The sequence below is a fragment of the Xiphias gladius genome, chromosome 4 (genome assembly GCF_016859285.1).
Source record: "Xiphias gladius isolate SHS-SW01 ecotype Sanya breed wild chromosome 4, ASM1685928v1, whole genome shotgun sequence".
Classification (NCBI taxonomy): Eukaryota; Metazoa; Chordata; class Actinopteri; order Istiophoriformes; family Xiphiidae; genus Xiphias; species Xiphias gladius.
In genome coordinates, this window is record NC_053403.1 from 8422488 (window position 1) to 8443484 (window position 20997).

Consider the following 20997-nt stretch of genomic DNA (forward strand, 5'->3'; position numbering starts at 1 on the left):
ACACATCCAGCTGGTATGGAGCAACATTAGCTTTCCTTTGGAGCCATGTTTCTGGCCACCTGGCAAACATAAAGTCTATATTATATTAATATTAAATATTTACTCTCCTTTAGCTCCATTTTTGGTCTCCACCGAGGTGTCCACCAACTCCAAAGCAAAATATCTGTCTCTTAAGCTGCTACTTGCTGCACTGAGTTCACGTGCTGGTTGCTAACTAACTTTTTCACTGAGAACACCTGCCTGCTGCCACCAAAAATGACACTATTAGAGCAGTGGGCATGGACCAAGACAGTAAATTCAAGGACTTGACAGCTAAACAATGAGTTTACACTCACTATAGAGGTTGGTAAAGCTGAGCAAATTCAGATTATAATTCTCTACAGTATCATCACTACGAGCGTTTCCTTTCATTTAGTCACATTGTTTTCACATTCTCATTTGACACATTTCTATTGTAAAATATGCTGCATGTAATTACTGGTTTCCATGTCTACACAGTATGAACATCACCAGTTCTTTCATCAGTTTTTACCACTGTTAGCGACTAATTATATAGTGTTAGAATGTTAATATTTGCTAGTTACCGTAAAGCACAAAGTACAGCTGAGGCTACTGGGAAAATGTAAATTTTGAAGGTATTTCCTCCAGTGATGGCCTGGAAAAAAACTTTGGGTTGGTTTGAGGACAACATAAAAGATGACAACACTACTAACAGCAAAACAGCTTTGAAGAGCTGTATTGAGGAGTTTTCAGTCGTATATGTTTAAGTCCAAAGTGCAGCTTGTCTGACGGAAGCTACTGTGTGAAAAATACAGGTTTATGAGTTAATCTTAGCTGCTGTCAGCTAACAGTCGACTCAGCACATTATCACTGCTCCTCTGCAGCTCTCACAGAATTTCATTCAGAGCCTCCTTCTGTTATTGTGATTTCAAAAAACAAAAAACAAAAGAACAAGTCGAGACCGGGAAGTATGTTAAGAGATAACAACTGCTTTGACCAAAACAACAGCAAGAGCAATATAAACCACATATTCCCACAGCTTCCTGTTTAGGCGCTAATCACCAGCTAGTTAGCATGTCGGCAGTTGATGTGATTAAGTATTTCAGTAACATTTCATCATCGTCGGAGGCTTTTAGTCTGCAGGAAACGTTAAGTTTTCTTATTTCAGAACATGTTTTCTTTTTTGCTACAAGTAGTTAAGGTACTCACCAGCCAGAAATAAAAATATGTAAGATTCACGTCTGTCACTTAGTATAGGCAATGCACAAGATTAGGATAACAGAGGCAAATGTCTTGATTTCAGACTAGGATTTTATTAGATAAGGCACGGTACCTGATGGTCTTAGATTATTGTTGTGATAATACTACCTCAAGGTCTGTCTAAATGGGATGTATTCCCTGAATGAGTCTGAATAAACTTTGCATTAACGGCAATTTTCCATCCTATAGTGCTAAAATAAGACAACAGGGACGGGCTCTCAAAGAGGGCTATTGTTGCTTTCATAAACGCTACACACACTAAAAGCTTCAAGTGCCACATCAATCTGCTTTGATACATATGCCATGTCCTCCGTTTCTTTGCAACATCAAAAGAGGGCCAAAATGATTATTTTGGCTCCATTCTAGCTTGAAAAGCTGACCATTCACTGTGCTGCTGCTGATGCTTCAAATGTTCCACCTGCAAAGCAGAGGGACTGGATTAGAAGCAGGAAATAACATGCATCAATTACTGCTGTCAGTGTGTTAATTCTTATTAAAACCAAAGCCCAGAGAGTAAATGTATGCATATACACAGAAGTAATGGATGTGTGCTTAGTCCCAAGGCTAGAAAAGCAGAATCTGCTGATACTTTCATCCTTATAACATACTGTCTGTCTCTACAGAAAACTTTGAGTTTTTGAGGATCCTGGAAATGCTCAGGGGATCTGTCGGGCCTCTGCTACAGAAACCCTGAGTGAGTGTTTGTTATTGTTAATTGCTAATTGTTTTTTTTATTTTTATGTTATTGGTATGTGTTTGTCTTGTGGCAACTCGGTATTGTTCATTAACTTTGTATTGTTATTTGTGTTGCGCAGACACGAGTATTTTATCCCCGTAAAGCTCATTTAATTTGGATTTGATAAAGGAACAAAGGAAGAGACAGAGACAGAGAGAGACAGAAAATAGAGACCGACAATATTTCTGCCTAACTCTGACAGACTTGAGTCTTTCACGTCTCTGTCGACTTTGAAAAGTCAGGGTTGGAATACTGAACATGAATATTCGTATTCTCTTTCCATTGTGTGCTTGTGTTTGGGAATGCACTTCAAAACTGACACTTTCAGCAGTCCATATTTTTTTGCTGTTGCGGCGATACGGTAACTGAGATAGAGGGTTTTGTTGCAGCTCATTGCATAATGTCAATAGACAATTAGGCATTTACTGAATTTTAACCGCAAGCTAATTAGAACTGCGTAATTAGTGGAGGGAGAGTCTTAAGTGTTCCCAAATGGAGCACCAGATAGCCACTTAGACAGTGCTGTGCTGTGTAAGTGGCCTGACACTCCAATCACACCCCCAGAGACACTCAGTCTACGACTAGAGGTGCTTGACAAAGCTAAACTCTGTGTTAAGTCAGGATAAGTGGTGTTCAGCGGTGACAAGACCACAGTGCTGCTTGGAATTGTTTGTTTTTTCCAAAAATGGTCAGTGCTATTTCCTTATGGCCTGAACTCACAATTAAAACAAGGTCCTCATGCAAGGAGGTGAAGGACTTAAACTTTAAGTCTTTACAGTTTAACTTTAGAGAGGAGTGTTGTTGGAGTTTTGGAGAGTTTTGTCTGAGCATACTTCTTCTCTTGAATGACAGTTTTCATATAAACGTCATAGTGAAAGCTGACAAACTTTTCTTACTTGCGCATTCCATTCGTGCTCATCCCCTTAACCCCGCCTCATCTTGCAACTCATCTTGCTCCTTTGACTCCATCCCCCTGTCTGTCTCCCTTGGGTTCGTTTCAAAAATGCCTCATCTCTTTTGCTATGATGGACTTCCAACTGTGATGCAAGAGTTTCCAAGACTGGCATGTCTCCTCGCATCGCCCCCTCTCTCTCCCTTCTTTACATCTCTCTGTCTATCCAAACTCCTCTTTGTGATAAGCTCGATTCAACAATTCAGTCACATCTATCCCTTGCCCTCTGTGTCTCATCCATCAGTTTATTCACGGCTCTTTGTCTTGTTTCTCCCGTGGCTCTCTCAGGGGCATCAGAAGGCAGGCAATTTGGGTCAGGCAGGCAGGCGGCCAATAAAACATAGCTTTCCTGATAACTGTGAATGATAAGAACATGTATGTGAAATGGCACGTCTATGATGGATTTGCAGGTAATAGTTATATTGACTGCTACACTTGAATGGTTGCTGCTGGTTACTGCACATTTTCAGGAGTTGTGAATCTCTCTCTCTACTAAGACGATTAAATTTGTGCCATACATACAATAGGTAATATTGATAATATTATATATTATTTCCACACTATGCACAGGATAATACATGTAGAGTTTAATACACTTTTAAGGGGGCCATCATTTTTTAGTATGGTTTAGTAAAGGATAACAGGTCTATCCAACCAAAGATTACTTTTCATGTCCACATCAAAGTAAGCCAAGATCTACCATTTTATCCAGGAGGAACTAGCACACAGCATGAAGTTAAACTCTACCTGCTTCCAAAATAAGCTGTAAAGACACATCTTCAAATTCAAAATACTAATTAGTAAAAAAAGCAGGGGGTCTGAGGCCAGTAATAATGTGCCGTGTTTTGCTGTGAGCAACCACAGTCAGATTTAGTGTTTACAGACAGTGCGTTTCATGTGGTTGCTTCACAGTAAAAGTCCCCATGGGTTTGCTTATGGAAAGCTTTTCGTGTGAAACAGGGTTAGCTGGGAAGTGATCGCTTTAAATTAGCAGTCTTGCAACACGGCAGACGCAGTTCCTATACAGCTCAGGGAGAGAAAATTTGATTGGTGATGATTAACCAATTACATTTCAACTGAAATGCGTTTTGATCAACTTTGAAAATCCATAAAGATTGACAGACTGTTGACAAACTACCGTAACTTCAACTGCCCAAAAAGAAAAAAAAAAAAGAGTGCTTGATTTCAAGGAGAAATCAAACAACTTCTTTTGCTGCTGCAGTTTCATGTCGATCACAGATAAAAATGAAAGTGTAATAAAGTGGCGTTTCAGATCAGGCGCTGGTGTATATACAGTATGATTGCAGTGAAGAGCAGTTCTTTATAGAATAGAAGTCCTCAGAGTGTTTTTTTTTCTCTTTATTTCATATAACCTAGTTTTCCTTTACCAGAATGCCACCTGGGTCCGTAAAGATTCGTACTTGTTCAGGTATCTTTTTCTTTTTATCATTCCTTGCGTTCTCTCTCATGACTTGATCACTTTCCTCTGATTTTACCTTTCTGTTCCATGCCATACACAAGCGTATAAAAACCCTGGAGCCAACAATCTGTACTGCCAGTGGCCTGGATTCAGTCTCACTTCTGAGCAGAAAAGGGTTTGAATTTGGACTTCGGCTTCAAGTGTGAATCTGTCTGACCCTGATAGAAGCCTCAGCCTCACTTGTTATCACCAGACACTCCATAAGTGATTCCCAATTGGACGCTTTCCTCAACTGGGACCCAGAAATCAGATTGCGAGTGACTGTGACACTGCACTGTCCCTCCAGTTGTGTGTCTAATCCACTCTCCCTCCTGCTTAACGACAGCAACCTGCCAATTGGGTCCAGCCTGGACCCAAGGTCCTCATTAGTCTCTTACAGAGGTGTCAGTGAACCTCTGTTCTCCCTTGTTGGTCAATCAGAGGCTCTTCCTGCTGCTCCTGCTGACAGTGATACTAGTTCACTTCTGATTCGCAGAGGCTGGGTTTCCATCCGAGGAGTTCTGCAGAAATGATAGTTTGCTGAGTTATAAAGCACAGCATGCTTTTAAATTCCTGCGCGCTGTAAGTTCTGATCAGTCACAACACTAAGACCAGTTACCGCTTTTAATGCTGTGGCTGATCAGTGTAAATAGTAACTGAAAAGCATCTGCCAAATACATAATTGCGCGGTGTTCTTAATTTTCTTTATATTTTGTATGTTCTGTATATGTAATTATAGACCATTTCATTTCAACAAAACAGGATGTACCTGTTCAAGTTGAATTAAAATGTAAATTCTCTTCACTTTTTGTGTGAGAGAATACAAACTTTAATGATACTAATGCTATTGTGCGTAATTTTTAAAAGAGGATATAACAAGTGCAACTAATGATTATTTAATATTTGGTAAATCTAATGAACATTTTCTTGATTAATTGTTTAGTTTACGAAATGTTGAAAACTTTCAAACTATTAATTTTTTTGTCTCAATAACAGTGTAAAACTTTGAGGTATTCAGTTCACTGTCTTAGTCCACCACCTAGAGTGGAAATACTTTGGGTCATGGGGCCTAAAAACAATCGAGATCCAGCAGCCAGGGAACCCACTAATCTACGTGCCTCAGGTTTGATGTTTGTGGCCAAGGGAGCCATGCACTTTTACAAAAGCAGTGGCACCCAGAGGTGCAAACTCTGTTTGCCCAGGATGTCCCCACATTCCAAGATGCTGCTTTCCAACACAAGGATAATGTCAACACCCTCCCACATCGTTACACGTAATTGTCACTGAAGCTTTGATTAGAGGTTGGATTTTCTACATTCTTTGCCCCTCTAAGAGCTGGAGGCCTAAAGAAATGTCCAATACACTACACACAGTTAAAGAACCACGTGACAGAAAACCCGAAGAAGCTGTTCAGAAGACAGATGGTGACCCTGATTGAGGTTCTCTTATGTTTTTTTCACTCCCTGCACAATATGTCTATATATTCCTCTCCTCCCATCTCCACTCGCTGCCTCTCAATCCTCCTCTCTGCTTTGGGTGTCGGGCAAAGAGGGAGGGAGTGGCTGCTGCACTGGCGTGACAGAGAGGGGTTGCTGCGCTTCTTTGTAGCTGCTGCGAAGCTGTCAACCAAGTCGCCTGGGGAGGTAAACATATAAAGACAACGAGACAGGAGTGTGTCACACAGGATTGAGCTGTCACACATATTGAGGATAGACTTCCGTCATCAGGTTCGCATACTATAGAGGAGGTTTCACACAGCGGGACTCAGATTTACATTGAAATCTGAATGCTCAGAATGCTAAGTGTTCCATTTTATGCATTCGTGATTCTATACAGGAAATAATATACATTTATCATATTACCATGAGAGAGTTTGACATGCTTGTGTGGGAGGCTGCAGAGCCGGGCCTGCCACGTGTTTTTTGTTTAATGTTATGTGGTATTAGAATGGTTTTCTCTTTGCTTAACATGTATGTGCAGTTCTATGAATGAAATGTATGAGTGGTTCTGCTTGTTTACTCCAATTTGTGCAATAAGCAAAGGGTAACGATGGTAATATAAATCCCTTTATATTTATGAATATCTAAAAGTATACATTAGCTATGCTGTGCTGTGTGCACATAGGTTTAATTATTTACGTATTTTATCACTTTGAATAATAAAAAAAATCTGGTTTTAAAAAAAATCAGTGATTCAAAAATAGCATAAAAATCCATTTTTAAAACTACTACTCTGTAGTAAACTATTTTTTAACCTCAGGGACTGCATAATCAGTAGCTTATTTGCGTTTTCTCCCCATTTTCTTCTTCACTTTCTATTGCCGGAGGTCAGAGTAGCTGAGGAAATGTACTCTGGGTGAAAATCATTTCATACTAGTCTTGTCCTTGTCTATTCCTTGGTCAAAATTGCTTAAAGGCAGAATCGACATCTCTTACATATACTGTACGTCCTTGTTGCCCACGGTCCCACGGCCAGTATGTGTACGTGTACGCTTCTCGTGTCTGTTGTGTGTTTGCTGTGTGTTCGGCTAACATGAATTGGTTGCCGTGACACTGATAAATGGCGTTGCACTTTGAGTAGCGGCTCTCAGAGACTCAATCCCTCCTGGCTGTCTTTGCTCGTTGCTCCGTCCTATTATTTATGTGCGAAGAGGGAGGTGGAGGGCTGGCTGCTGTCCGTCAGAATACAATCTACTGTATCTGCACTGAGCCCCAGTCCTGTCACCTGACTGCAAAGTTCACTCACTCTCTTAATTTTTTATGCTTGGGATACTATGGCTTTCCCCCACCCAATAATATTCACATTCAAAGAGCTTGTAGTTGATAGATGTTCCATTGATACTTGGGTGTCAACAGTTGTAGGAGCTTCAGAAGCAGATAATCATGTGAAAACCTGAAGTCAAACTGAAATTTGAATCCTCCTCACTTTCTGTCTAAAGAAATATAGATTAAATATATAATTAAACTGCAGCTATTGTGCATACTTTGTCATTTTTCTAAAGAGGATAAACCTCTGGGTGGGCATTTGCCTTGGCAACGGTGACTGATATTTGAGAGACACTGTCAACTTCGGTCTTGTACTCCTATCCTACGAACATCGATGCTACAGGTTTTGTTTGTTTTTTTTAACCTATTTCAACAAGCCCATATGGCGATGGATGTACCGTTTCAAGCTGCGCCTCGAGCTTTCTGTCCCTGTGCAACATTCAACATTTGGTAGCAACTATTGTGCTGTTATATTTGTATTGTACTTGCCAAGTGAAAGCTAGCGGGGTTAACCAGGTACCTAGCTAGCTACCCGGCTTCTGCAGATAGTAGTAGCTCAGTTATCTTAGCTTGCTAATGTTAGCACTGATTCGCACCAAATATTACTTTCCGCACATGCTATTTCAACACCTTCTGAGTCATCAGGGGGTGTGTGTAAAATATGGGTCGGTGCCGTGTTTGACCCACATTATACAAATGTGGTCTAGCTAGCATTAGCGAATGACCACATTGTCAAAAACTAACAGCAACAGGAAGTCCTATAACCTCAGCTGTCCGTACTTTATTCTGTGATGTGAATCACAGTAACTGACTTGTACAGCATGGGGAAATGTAGAGTCGACCCGCGAGCTAGTTAACCGCGTGTGTACTCATTGGAATTAAAGTGATGTTACAAACTACACTTACCCACACAGGTGTGGTACCAGTCACATGACTTGTACTGACAGTCTCAGTTGAAACCAAAAACTTAGATCCCCTGGAGAGAGCACCAACGAAAGGGGCCCCGTCATGGCAGAAAACTTAAATTTCATAGTGGAAAAAGCACGGGTGTGAATTTTTACATCATCGATGGCTCTGTATTTGGGGATCCCAGGAAGCCGTGACAGTGAACCAACATGCACATGAAATTGAATCATCAATTGTGATCATTCATTTTATGAGTAACACCTCTTCTTTTCCTACTGTGACATTTCAAAATGTCCTCTGGGGTTTTTTTTGTTTTTTTTTTTGACCGAATAATCACAAAAGTCTAAACAGACACCAAGAATATGTACTTTCCAAGCAAAAACACATTTTTTGATTCATCGTGATTAGAGGTATTCTGAGTATGGAGTGGTGTAGTGTCAGTATGCTCCAGTTGCAATGTTACTCCTTAGTCTTTGGTAAACTAAATGAAACTAGTAGGAAAGGGAATGCTAATCTGGGAACATGAATCGGACTGTTGTGCTCAACTTCAAAGACATTATTGTGTTACATCCCCACCAGTGTTTTAATTAACTGGGTCAAGGACCACATCCCCACTCTATTGTGCCAGTTTGAAAGAGCCTGTTATGCATAAACAACAATCGTATCTGCCCCCTAGTCCTCCTCGTTATCTGATCACAGTCACCTGGATCAGGGAACTTGTTTTTTTTTTTTTTTTTTGTTTTATTCTTTTAAACATTTTCAGACATTTTTGTGTGGCCAGCTGTGGACGGTGAGTGAGGAGACAAATGATGTGGCAGCCATTTTTATACAGTATCGGGAAATGCTTCAGTCATTATTTAGGGTGCACGTGCGGGGCGTTTAGATGAAGTAGCTCCTTTTTAGAAAGCCAGATGTTGCTTTTCTGACTGTTGATTTTGTAAGCAGAGGGTCAGAGAACAGGCTGTGCAGAGGAGGAGAGCGAGATGTGAAGGGAGACTATGTGTAAAAGAACAGATAGATACAAACTCTAGACAGACAGGCAGATGCATCTCATCCCCCGAAGAGAAAGTGGAAGGGCAGAAAAAAAGGGATCACAACGAGCGGGGGGGGGGGGGGTTAAAAGAGAGCGACCGCCCATTTCACTGGCAACTCTTCTCTTCTGACCTGCCCTCCGTTGGTTCACGCTCTGGGCGTTCGAGAGTTCGGCCGTCTGATTCTTAGGGCTGTTTTGTTTACGGATCAGGTAATATGTGTAATTCAACTTGAAAGCAGAGAGAGTCTACATTTATGGGTCAGTGTGAGCACGGGTAAACATGAATTCTGATGGCTTGTTCTGTGGGACATTTTTAGCCAAGAATTTTTTTAGCCACGTAGGAAAATTTACTGTATGTAATATTATTGTGGCCGCTGTACAGTCTATTATTAAGTACTCTGGGAAAAGGAGAAGGGCTGCTTAAACTTAGATTTCACATAAGACTCCAAGTCAAGTTAAAGTAACAAAAGTATTTTAACAAATGCAGCACTGGCAACATTTTGGTATACTAAAAGAAAAAAAAAAACGCTTGGTCATTTCTGGTGACATGGGAGGTGCATTACATACCGGTGCTTAATTAGTTTAAACATCTTACCACTATTGTTCTTCACTTGAGCAAATCCGTAGGCCTCTCTCCCTGCTTAGCATGTGTTTCTGCAAGCAGGTAAAATGCTGATAATTTTCATTTTTGGAGTTTTGCTTTTGTTAACAAAATTAAAACATTATGCAGTCATCGGCGCGTCATTGCCTACAGGGTTTGGGAGCTTTTTTTGACTTTGAAAATATTTGGTTATAAATGAGAAATTAATTCCCCCTCCCCTCTCCGCTCCTGATAACATACTTTCTCTAGATTGCCCAACATTATTACTGTGCAGTGTGAGGGCCAGCTGGTTATTGATATGAGGTGAGGAGCAGGTACAGTGGCTGGGTTAATGAGGGTCACAGCCACTGCTGGCTGTCACAGAGCTGAAAGCAGGGAGGATCCAGTACAAATTAACACAGTTAATTGTGGCTCTAATGCAACATAGCCTAGGGCTGCCATCTCCTTGTAAAAGACCTGAACTATACCAACTGACCTGTCTCTTAAACCATCTCACAAGGTCTGGACCAACATCACTATTAACAAAACACCTTATTCCATACGGTGACATCAGTTTTCAGCACTGAAAAAATTAAATATGAAAAACTGGGATATTATAGGACAAATACCAAAGTATTGAAATCAAAACTTTTGCAGAAAAAGGTGTATTGAAGCTGGTAGAAACTGTGGCTCCCAAGTGAGGTAACCTCTAAATTTGCAGCTACATGTACTTATGAATCATTGCTAACTAGTGCTTTTTTGCAACAAGTCCTCTAAACTAAGGGACATAATACATTGTTTGTCCATGCCCCCCAGAACAACATAAAGACTCGTTTTCTGATCTGACACCCATATTAGAAAGGACAGCATCATTTATCTGTTCCTTCCAAAATTGCTATGGCAATCACACTATGGTTAAGGTTTGGTCACACACACACACACACACACACACACACACACACACACACACACACTCACACGGACGGCAACATGTGACAGTTCAAGGTGCCGGTGTAACCATCAGGGGTTAATTGGGGTTCTGTGTTTTACAGAAGTGTCTTGCTCAAAGACACGTGTTTCTTGGAGAGACTAAATTATACGTCTTGTGTTGGCTCCAGACATTAAACACACTATCATTCAGGTTTCACTGTATTTGCAGTCGCAGTATTAACAACTGCAAAAGGATCCTCTCCATCATGCTCTTGGCTGTCGTACTTGCAAGCTAAGGCTTCCAAGTCAATGATGTCGGTGCCTCTGGCAATGAGAGTAAGGCTGGGACACTCTGTGAACCAGCCTTTTAGACAGAGACTAGGACAGTTCAGTTGGCAATTCCACCACCCACTGCTCTTCTTGTAGCTGCGGACCTGGGACAAAGCCTCCCCCTGAGATTAACCTGATGAGTTTATACTGCAGATCCCCGCTTCAAAGACTCAGTCACATTTTGATTACAGACTGTACAGAGCACGGTTGGGGGTTGAGTACGCCCATTTGAGTTTTGGCATCTCAGTGGAGTATTAATCAAACATGAGAAAGCGACGCATGCTCATCACAGCCAGTACTGGAGGGCTGCCCTGAAGCCACAAAGGATGAGTTGGCCATGACAGGTGGTAACCTGTTCATTTTCAGCAGAGCAGGCACTCAAGCCGAGAGAGAGGAGCTGACAACATTCGTTCCCCTGGCAGCGCAAAATGCAGTAACACATCTGCCAGTATAAAATACGAATTTCCAAGTGACATAATACAGTATCATAGTTTGCCCTTTTTCTTTTATTTCATGGCAACAGATGAGCCCAAACATGTCAAACAAATTGATTAGTCTACGTTAACCTCCTATCTCTCTTTCCGAGCACTTGCTTCTCTTAGCTCAGTGCTCTCCAGGTCTGAGAGGATGATTGTTCACAAATCCAACAGCCAATGAAGATGTTATTAGATAACAGACCATAGCTTTTTTCACCCACCATATCTCAAAGGTAACACACACTCATTCTCGCCTATCATCCTCCATCATATGTCTACAATGTGCACGCCTTATCGAATCCCAGGACACAGAGATCGACCTTTTCCTTAACTGAACTGAACATGGCAAACTGTCAAGAGACAATAGAACTAGGAGTCTTCAAATCGACTGTTTTCACCTCTCTACATTCTCCATTGGTCTCAATAATGTCAATCACATTAACTGCTGTTGCGGTCTGAGAATAATTGTAAGTATAGGGTATAACATCTGCTATGTGCGAGGCAAGTTTCTGTGGTGTTGGCTGTGTCCTGCTAGTTTCATTCACAATTAAATTGTACGCCTACTGTATGTATGTTGTCACCAATAAAATATTAGCTTATGTGTGTCTCTAAATTAAAGAGCAAATCATGAAGAAAGTGATTTTAAAAAATATATTTCACCTGTAAAAAAAGTGGACAACAGACACAAATGAATGCCATAAAACCAGTCCCGTTTTAGCACTGAAATTGAACAAGAAGGGTGTGAAACATTCATCCAAATCATTCTGCTCTCACTCGCAGCCCTGCTGACTGATGATTACTAGAACAAGAGAGAACACAAAAGGTAAAGCACAGCCAGAGATGATGTGTTTCACGTAATCTTCTAATTTACATTTCCCTGTTAACTGTCATATCTCTTATTCCCCATGGTGGTGGTGTAATTGATAATGGATGGATATTGTTTCAGCAGTATAAAATGTCTTGATAAAGTTTATAATTCATTTTCTGTTAAAGTTAGTTTGACAAGAACTCCAGAACTAAATTTCTTTTAAATATGAATCCGAACAGACTTTGAGGCTGCCATTGACTCATACTTTAATATTCCTCAGTAATAAAGAAATTACTGAATTGGCAGTTGATGTTGTTCCCGGAGAGTTCTGTCAAGAGCAGAATGAAAAAAAAAAGGAAAACAATTCTGTTATATAAATCCCAAACACACAAACTAGATTTGTTCACAGCCAGCTACTGTGGGCTTTATCCTGTCCTCTACTTTAACACAATCAAAAAAAAAGAGAGAGTTTTGGTATTATCAGCCGTAGTATTTTATTTTAATCGGGTTATGAAGGAGCAGTCCAGTGAAACTTTCAAAACACTGCTCCTCTGTGTGAAGAAACAACTGACTTAACACACTGGCATATAAAGCGGGAAAATTTTGATGGCAAAATCAGTTAATTCCCGTGGCGTTGCCACGATTTGTGGGGCGGAGTAAATCCATGCACAGTTTTCGTACCGCGTTCGAGTTTGGTGAACTTCGACATGTACATTTGTGCCGTTGACCAATAGCAAGCCGCCTGGAGGAATTGAGGAAACCGTCGTACCCTAGCTGTGTTGCTCCGTTCGCTTGTACTTAACCTCCTCTGTTGAGCATTACGTTACTTTACTAAAGAGGAATGGTTCGCTGACAGTCATAAGATATTAATCAGTGGCACAAATACATCTCTTAAATAAACTGAGTGAACCTGCTGTCCCGCTGCAAACTGACAGTTAGCAAGCTCCAGTAAGTTCTTTATTTCTAATAACACTTAATTAAGTTAACAAAATCCCAGTGGGGGAGTAAATAGCCCAGTACAGAAAAAATAGGAACTCTGGGAGCCAGTGTGACTGACTAGCATTGGCATGTTTCAGGCAGACTAGCTCACCGGCTACAGTAGTTAGCTAACTAACCTCGTGAGCAGTCACCAAGCTTCTCGTAACCAAATATTTCACCAAGACGTTCTGCATTAGATATACGGGTGTTTCATTTTTACCTGAACACAGAAGTTAGAGTAAACTATACTTTCACTTAAACTTACAACCGATCTGTGTCATAGAGAAGCTGGTGTAATTTTCAGCTTCACAGTCTGCTTCTTTTGTAGTGGGAGCCATTTGAGAATTGGCACGAGGACTCTGGCAGACAGTGCCTTTTCATAAATTTTTTTTTGCCTCATCTTGTGCCTGTTAAGCATCTCTCTCCAAAAGAATTAAGAGGGGCAGCCTGGTTGGATCCATGGTGCCTGATACCCGGTTTCACCTGACTCCAAGAACATTAAGTTGCAGCTGAACCGGAGGCTGCACAGTGGACTGGGCCACTGGCAACAGAAGGGGGGGCCACAGTGGTGTGATTCATTGGGATTGAGGCAGCTTAGAGGGGTATGGTGGTAGAGAGGGGCTTACGCCTGTAATGATTGAAAGAGGAATAAGGGCTTGGCAGAAATGCTAAAAATAATCATTGGACCCTAGGCAGCGTAGACAGGCAAAAGTCATGGAGACAGTCATATGGGGTGAATCAGTAAGAACGGGCCCGACCTAAAAATGTTCACAGCAGGCATGAACTCATTGATGGTGGCAGCGGGGAAGACAGGGCTGCGATGGCGCTAGCAGGCAGGGAGGCCTCAGCAGCTGAAGGTAAATTACAGTGGTGTCGCTCAGGTTGCGGAAAAGAGGGTCCAAGGACAGATTCTGCCAGAACTTCAGCGCTGTTGCCTTGTTGCAGGTGCCACGGTCACCTGAAGAAGTCATTTTCTTCTTATCTCTCCTTTTAATACCAGTCCTTCAGCAGTTACTAGATTTTTCCCACTTATATTTGTGACTCGTGAGGAAGGATTAGCATCTGCAGGAAACTGTGTCCATGATTACTCTTAGACTGTCCGACTAAGCTCTTGAAGAGCTTTTGAATACACCTGGTGTTAAGTCTGAGAATACGAATGAGCAGCCTTTACAAGTTGATGGACCTCCAACCCCGGTGAAACGCAACCCTCCCTTTTGTAATTTTGCCTACAAATTAACCATTCTTACTACATGTACTGCAGAAAATGTGAATTTTAAGCAAGCTAAGTTTTATCTTGTCCTGCTGGATTGTAGACTTCCTTCAGTAAGTTGAGTATAAGTACAGGGGACAGAGGATGTCTGCAGGCCTGGAAATAGGATACTTTAAATTTAAATTTACAACTTTCTGTATGCTTGATCATGCAAAACACCTTAATCAATAAATGTGACAAAGTGGCTTTTTGGAAGCATCGTAGCAGTAAGCAAAGTACTGTAGCCATCTTCGATGGTGACACTTCTTTTCCTGCATTTGTAATTGGAGACGGAAAATACGGATTGTCCTTCTTATTGGCAAGTTTTTATTTTTCTGTTTTTTTTTTGGCGCTTCCAAACTATATTCAGCACTGATGACTGTCCAGGATGTATCTCTCCTTTTCCTCGTATTCCTCATTTGAACTTTCCTCGGTGCCATTGCAGATTTTGCCAGGACACCTAACTTAAAGACGAAGCTTTTTTCCCCCTTCAAGTTTGGATTTCAGTGGCAGTATGCTGTTTTTTAATGCCAAATTTGCAGTGCCACAGTGCTTAAGTCTCTGTTTTGGCGTTCTGAATTGCATAATTTAAAACATTATTATAACAGACCAACAAGGAAAAAAAAAAATCTAAATTACTGAGGCAGCTTTGCATAAACATAACATAAATCCACGGACGAGAAACTTCAGCTAGGCTTCTGTCAGAATATTATGTTTTTTGTTTCTTGTATGCACATGTGATACACCGTGGTTACATAATGCTGGTACACAGAGAGGGTAGTTAAGTGATTAACACTAGTTAATGTACTTCATCATGACAGTACAAGACAATTACACCTGACATTTTGACACCAGACATCCTCAAAGGTGCACCACTGATCAGAGTTACTGCTGCTTTGCTAATGCCGTCCCTTGGTATATGCGTGATCTGTAATTAGTTGAGGCAATTTCCTTGTCTGGATAACATTAACATCCCTGCATCTATATTAAATGACTTGACAATCCATCTAGTCCCTGACTGCATGGCATTTCCATAGACCTATCTATAAAAAGTGATTTCCTGCCTTGAAAAGTGTGAAGATTCTCATAAAGGCACAGGCTTGGAACAGCTTGTGTTTAAGCCATTTGATACTATTATCTGCAGATAGTCCCCTTAGGAGCCATATAAACTACATACCTCTACATCTATGTGAGGATGAGAAGTGTGTGGTATCAGCTCAGAATGGAGGAGTAGAGTTGCGGAAAGGGAATTCAAATGCAGAAGCTTTCACTTATCATATCAAATGTCTTGTCTGTATAATTTCTTTGAAAAACTCGGGATAAACAGGGACAAACAGCTGTTCGTGTACTGAGCAAATTAATTCACCCTCGCTGTCTGAAGCCTTTTCTTCCAGTGTCATCATTTCTAATTTTAACCTTTTTGAAATAACTTTATTTTCCCCATGTGAAAGCTTAAATAGATGGATAGACACCGATGCCAGTCTATGGACCCACACATATGCACACACAAACACACGCACAAAAAAACACAGTCACCCTTGACTCCACTCCAAAGTCATTTACGACTGGGATGGCCGCCACCTCTGAAATAGCCTCTTGGTTTGCTTGGAAGAGTAAAGGCACACATAGATGCAGCCAGAGGCTACTTGTCTGTCAATAGTGAGCAGAACAAAGCAAATAATCTCTATTAATCATTTACAACTCATTCTCATCCATTATTTCTACGTTCTGTCAAATAACACGCACAGACATGAAGGTGCTGTGTTAACAATGGACGCAGCACAGTTGCACATTCCTGTGCTCTGACAGGCCACCCTCCTAGCTGTGAGTATCAGTGGTAGCTAATCCACCCAGAGGGGGTATTTATGTCCCTGTCTGAAACACATTTCGTCTGGCTACAATCCTGCTGAACCATTTCTTACATATTCTCCATCCTGCCAGTCTTCCATCTTTCTTTCCTCCACGGTAATCACAGAGGTGAAGCCTGTTCTATCCACGGGGGGGATTACAGAGGGTTTCATGTAGAGGAGAAATGTCTAATGCACACATGTACCTTGCTTTGGCATCCTGACTGAAGCCCGTGTCTGTGTTTTGAGTGTGTCTTTACGTGACATCTCAGAAATCTCCCCGTTGCTCCAAATAGCCCAGCAGAGGTCTTCTGTACATCAAACGACAAATTGTCAATTAATGTGCCCTGTCTTTGTTTCAGTGATCAGAGATCCCATGCTGCTATGAAAATCGCCCGGTTGGACCCTTGGCTGTTTTACACTCTCCCATCTCACCACTGGGGTTCTCCAAAGCCCTTGTAGTACCCATCACAATGACTGTACCCCACCTTTAGAGCCTCTTCGGTGACAGAATCAGGGCAGCTCCACCGTCAGCAGCATCAAAGCCACAGTGTGACGGAGATGGATTAATAAGTAAAGAAAAAGTGTGACAGACCAAGAAAGGCGCCCAGATCACACAAAGGCAATAAAGTCACCTGGGGCATCTAAAGGAGAAGAAGTTTTCAAAGCTGCTTGTTTTGTTGTACTCGCTCAAAGAGTTCCTATGCACGAGCATCTACCATCCCAGGAAGGGCAGGGGCAGAGGACGAGGGGAGCCTTGACTGCCAGTGCTGAAGCTGGCATACAGAAGTAAGAAGAGCAAATGAAGGCATGTGCTTACACCTGCATTCACCCGGCATGTCGCTGTTCATTATTCCACCAGATTGTCAGCTCCCACTGCTGAATCATCGTGGTGGCGCAGGAGGAGGGCACCCAAGCCTTTTTACAGTAATTTTTGATGTCTGAGAACATGAATGGCTCCTTGATTGTAAGAGGGTAACTGAACAACACACATTGATATGCAGGAGAAAAGACTTTGACTAAGGATGAAGCTTTGTGCCTGCCTGATGTCTAACCACGACACTTTGGATTTGAAGTTTTCTTATATTTCACCCTTTGTCTTCTTTAGCGCTTGTTCTATTTCCTAACTCTGTTCCTCTCTGTCTGTTGCTCTTCCCATAATTTCTCCCATCACCCTGTTCAGTTTTACACTGTCTACAGCGCCATATCTGTCATAACTGCAATAGAAAATCTTTTCCCAGCATTTGGGGCTTCATTTTGTGGTTGAGGCCCCACTTTTAGTATCAGAGGAGAATGAAGCTGCAAGCCCTGACACTTTATTTCCCCTGCAGTCAATCACACTGAAGTTCAACTCTATTAAAGGGATAACGTTTTTTCTCTCATTTTTTGGTATCAAATATGTCCTCCTTGCAGCAAGGGGTTTATCAGATGCTTAGAAGTTTATGAGGCATCACTGTTATCAGCGGCTATCTGTTGTTTAAATATAATCTTTATGATACCTGAAAAACAGCTGTGAAATTCACAGAGCAGCGGTAAGGTCACCCTGCTGATGGGCTGTAGCACCACACATAGTCTGTGCCAAAACACACAAACGCAACGCTCCCACACTTACGTTTTCGTGATCCTGCTTCACCCAGGAGTGAGAGAGAGGCGTAATGAAGCTCGCTCTGCTCCCCTCCTAATCTGGTCTGACAGGTCCTGACTCCGAGAGTATGATTAATGTGAGCTGCAGCTGCAGCTGGACGCATTTAATGTCATCTGCAATATCACCCGGCTCCAACAAATGAGGGCCCACATGCCATACATTTCTGTGGCATGTTGTCCATATCCATTAGCAAACAATTTATTGCAGACTTGAGAATTTTGTTATTATTTTTTTTATGCAGTGCCTCTGAATCCATCAGTCAGTCAGCCCCTGAGCCCTGGGGTGCCACAGAGAGTCAAAGAGTGATAGCCAGTATCCAGCTGCCATGAATCATTCCTCTAGTATTCACTCGTTAACCACGTGGGAGTTTGAATTTGGCTTTTCATAGGACCAGTGTGGTTTTCCCCTGAGGAAACAGCGGGGAAGCAGCCTGACCATATGGGCCATGAGCATTGATACTGTATCCGAGCTGTGAGTAAGCACACACATTTTAATTTGAGAGGGGAATTTTCCTATCTTACTCACCTGTGGCTGACCTTGGCACTCAATATTCAAGAGTTTTGTTTGCTTGTTAGCTTTTTCCTTTTTCTGAAATCCCGCCCTGTGATCCCATCTTGATATTGTTACACTCATCACCAAATGGCCCGCCGTGATGTGTTTCGAAGAGTGTGAAATGTGGCTGTTCAGTATGGCGGCCGACTCAGCAGAGCCCTGAGAGTTGGAGTAAACAAAAGGATTTCAGGCTCAAATGGATAGAGTTGCACAAATTACAGCCGAATCAGTGCTGTTGTTTCACAGCAATGCCCTCAATCTGGCAAGCCGCTGCACCTCATGTAGACACCACTTGTTGCCCTCACCTCCCCCACCCTTCCAAGTCAGCCCAAAAACATTTTCACATTCACTGCACAGTCAATGGTAGCAAGCATCATAATCTGAGGAGACGGTTCCATCTCAGCTCACTCCCGATAACCTTCCCATTCATCGCTCCCCACGTACACCTTTTAATGAAAAGAGGGAAGCTCCCAGAAATAGAGATATAGTGGGAGCAACTTGAGAAAGGTAGAAAAAGGAGAGAGGAATAAAGGCGGTGGGGGGGGGGGCAAGTTGAGATAAGGAAAAGAAATGAGAAGATGTGCGGAGAGAAAAATAGCTGCCATATTTGGCTCTGTGGTGTATTAACTCCCTTGGGTTGGAACTGAATGTTATTGCCGTGGCTGTCTGTCTGGTTCAAAACACGAGGAAGAAGTCTTTCAATATTTGCGGCAAGGTGAACAGAATGTTGCGTCACGACAAATGGACTGGTTAAATACTCCACTCCCTCTATATCATCTTGTTTAAAAAGCAATCAGTCTGCTTCCCTGTTTTAAAAGACAAACCCCAAGGGAGCAACCGGAATTTGAGAGACAAATGAGGTTCAAATCAGAAATGGACCAGTCAAGAGGAAAGTAATGAGTGAATCTTGCTGTCCTGATGAGTTTTATGCTGCTGACAAATTACTGGTAGACTTAATATCGAGTGCTGATAGACTGTGAGGTAGTAAGAAATCTTGTGGCGACTGAAGCCCTGTAGGCTCTTTTCCGATTCTCTATTGTGTCCTGGAATGAAAAAGTACAGGAGACTAATAAAGACTTGATTTAAATGCCATTGCGTGTTTTTGTTGCCATGGAAACATATCAGTCAGACTTTGTTTATGTCATAGCGCGTTGATTGTTTCAAGCAGACCTAAAGAGGCCACCGAGGCTATATTTGTTGCCTCCTAATAGGTAGTCTCAGCAGGGCTTTTGGTCAAGTTGAAGGGCCGCTGTTTGTTTAGGAGTGGAAAAATGAAAAAATAATAACAACAGCTACTCACCTTTTCCCTACCAGTGGGGTGACAGAACAGCGAGATGTGTGGCTTTTGTCTTCAGGCTGCCAGAAATGTCAGCAACACACACATCAGTGGTCACCGGCGCAGCTGGCGGGAGGGAGGAGGACAGAATGCTGATGAGGAAGCTGGAAGGAGCACAACATCCGAGTACGCTTCATACGCTTCGCCCACAGCACATACATGCTCCCAGAGGCACGTGCGCGAAGAGGCTCGGACGGCTGAATGCCCACACATGCACGGACGCAACTAGTCAGAATCCGGATTCAGAGGGGATGAAATATACACACACGTGTCCATGTGCAAATGCATACGATAGCCTCAGTCTGACCTCTGCGGCTCCAGTAGCTGAGGACCGCCTGTCAACGAGCTATGGTCGAGAGCAGCATGAGCGGACAGAGGTTTCTGAGAGAGTTGACCTTTTTGCTGCACCTCCAACCTTTTGTGGATCCCCTGTTCAGCTCAGCCTCATCTCCAGGGAGTGAACGCTCTCTCACACCGCTCACAGTCCCTTATTAGCCTGCCCAAAGAGCACACTGTACTGCTGATGCGGTATGGTTTAGGGAGAACGGATTAATCCAATAAGAGAGCTCCAGGACAGAAGAACTGCAATCTACCATCAAACTCGATTACACCTCCGGGGATACCTCAGACGGAATAATAGCTTCAGAATATTCACGCTCAAAATTTTTAAGCTGTTAAAACCCCCTGACCTGCCGGCGGGTCAGTCCTTACAAAATTATGCTATGGAGCCGAACATTGCTCAAACTCATAAAACTTTTTCTATAAAATTTAAAGTTTCCAAAGACACCAAATATGTAGGGGTGTAAGGAATAACCGATACGAGCCAAAGATCGGGCTACATCGACACAGATGGAGACTGCCCTCTTGTGAAAAATGAGCCCACGGGTCATCTACAGTGTACAAGCAGCTTGTCACGACCCATAGTTACATTTTATTGTCAGGCCATCTCTAGCAGCTGCAGTTATTATGGCGGGAGGTTGAAAGGATGAAGTCAGGTGACGTAGGATGAAGAGCGACAAAAGTACTCATTAGAAGGAGGGGTGGGTGGACGGATCGGGCCACCAAACACAGAACTTTCACACGGCAGACCCCTGTATCTTTCCCGTTGTTTTATCCATAGCCATTCCACAGCCTTAACCGTGTGTTTATCATTGT

At 42.2% G+C, this 20997-nt stretch overlaps 1 long non-coding RNA gene across 1 annotated transcript in view; it reads left to right on the forward strand.

The window, feature by feature from the left end:
- Positions 1–20084, forward strand: part of LOC120789288 — an 85683-nt gene extending 65599 nt beyond the window's left edge. The window contains exon 3 of the long non-coding RNA XR_005707366.1: positions 16672–20084. This is a non-coding gene — a long non-coding RNA (uncharacterized LOC120789288). The remainder of the gene's footprint in view (positions 1–16671) is intronic.
- Positions 20085–20997: the final 913 nt, after the last annotated feature.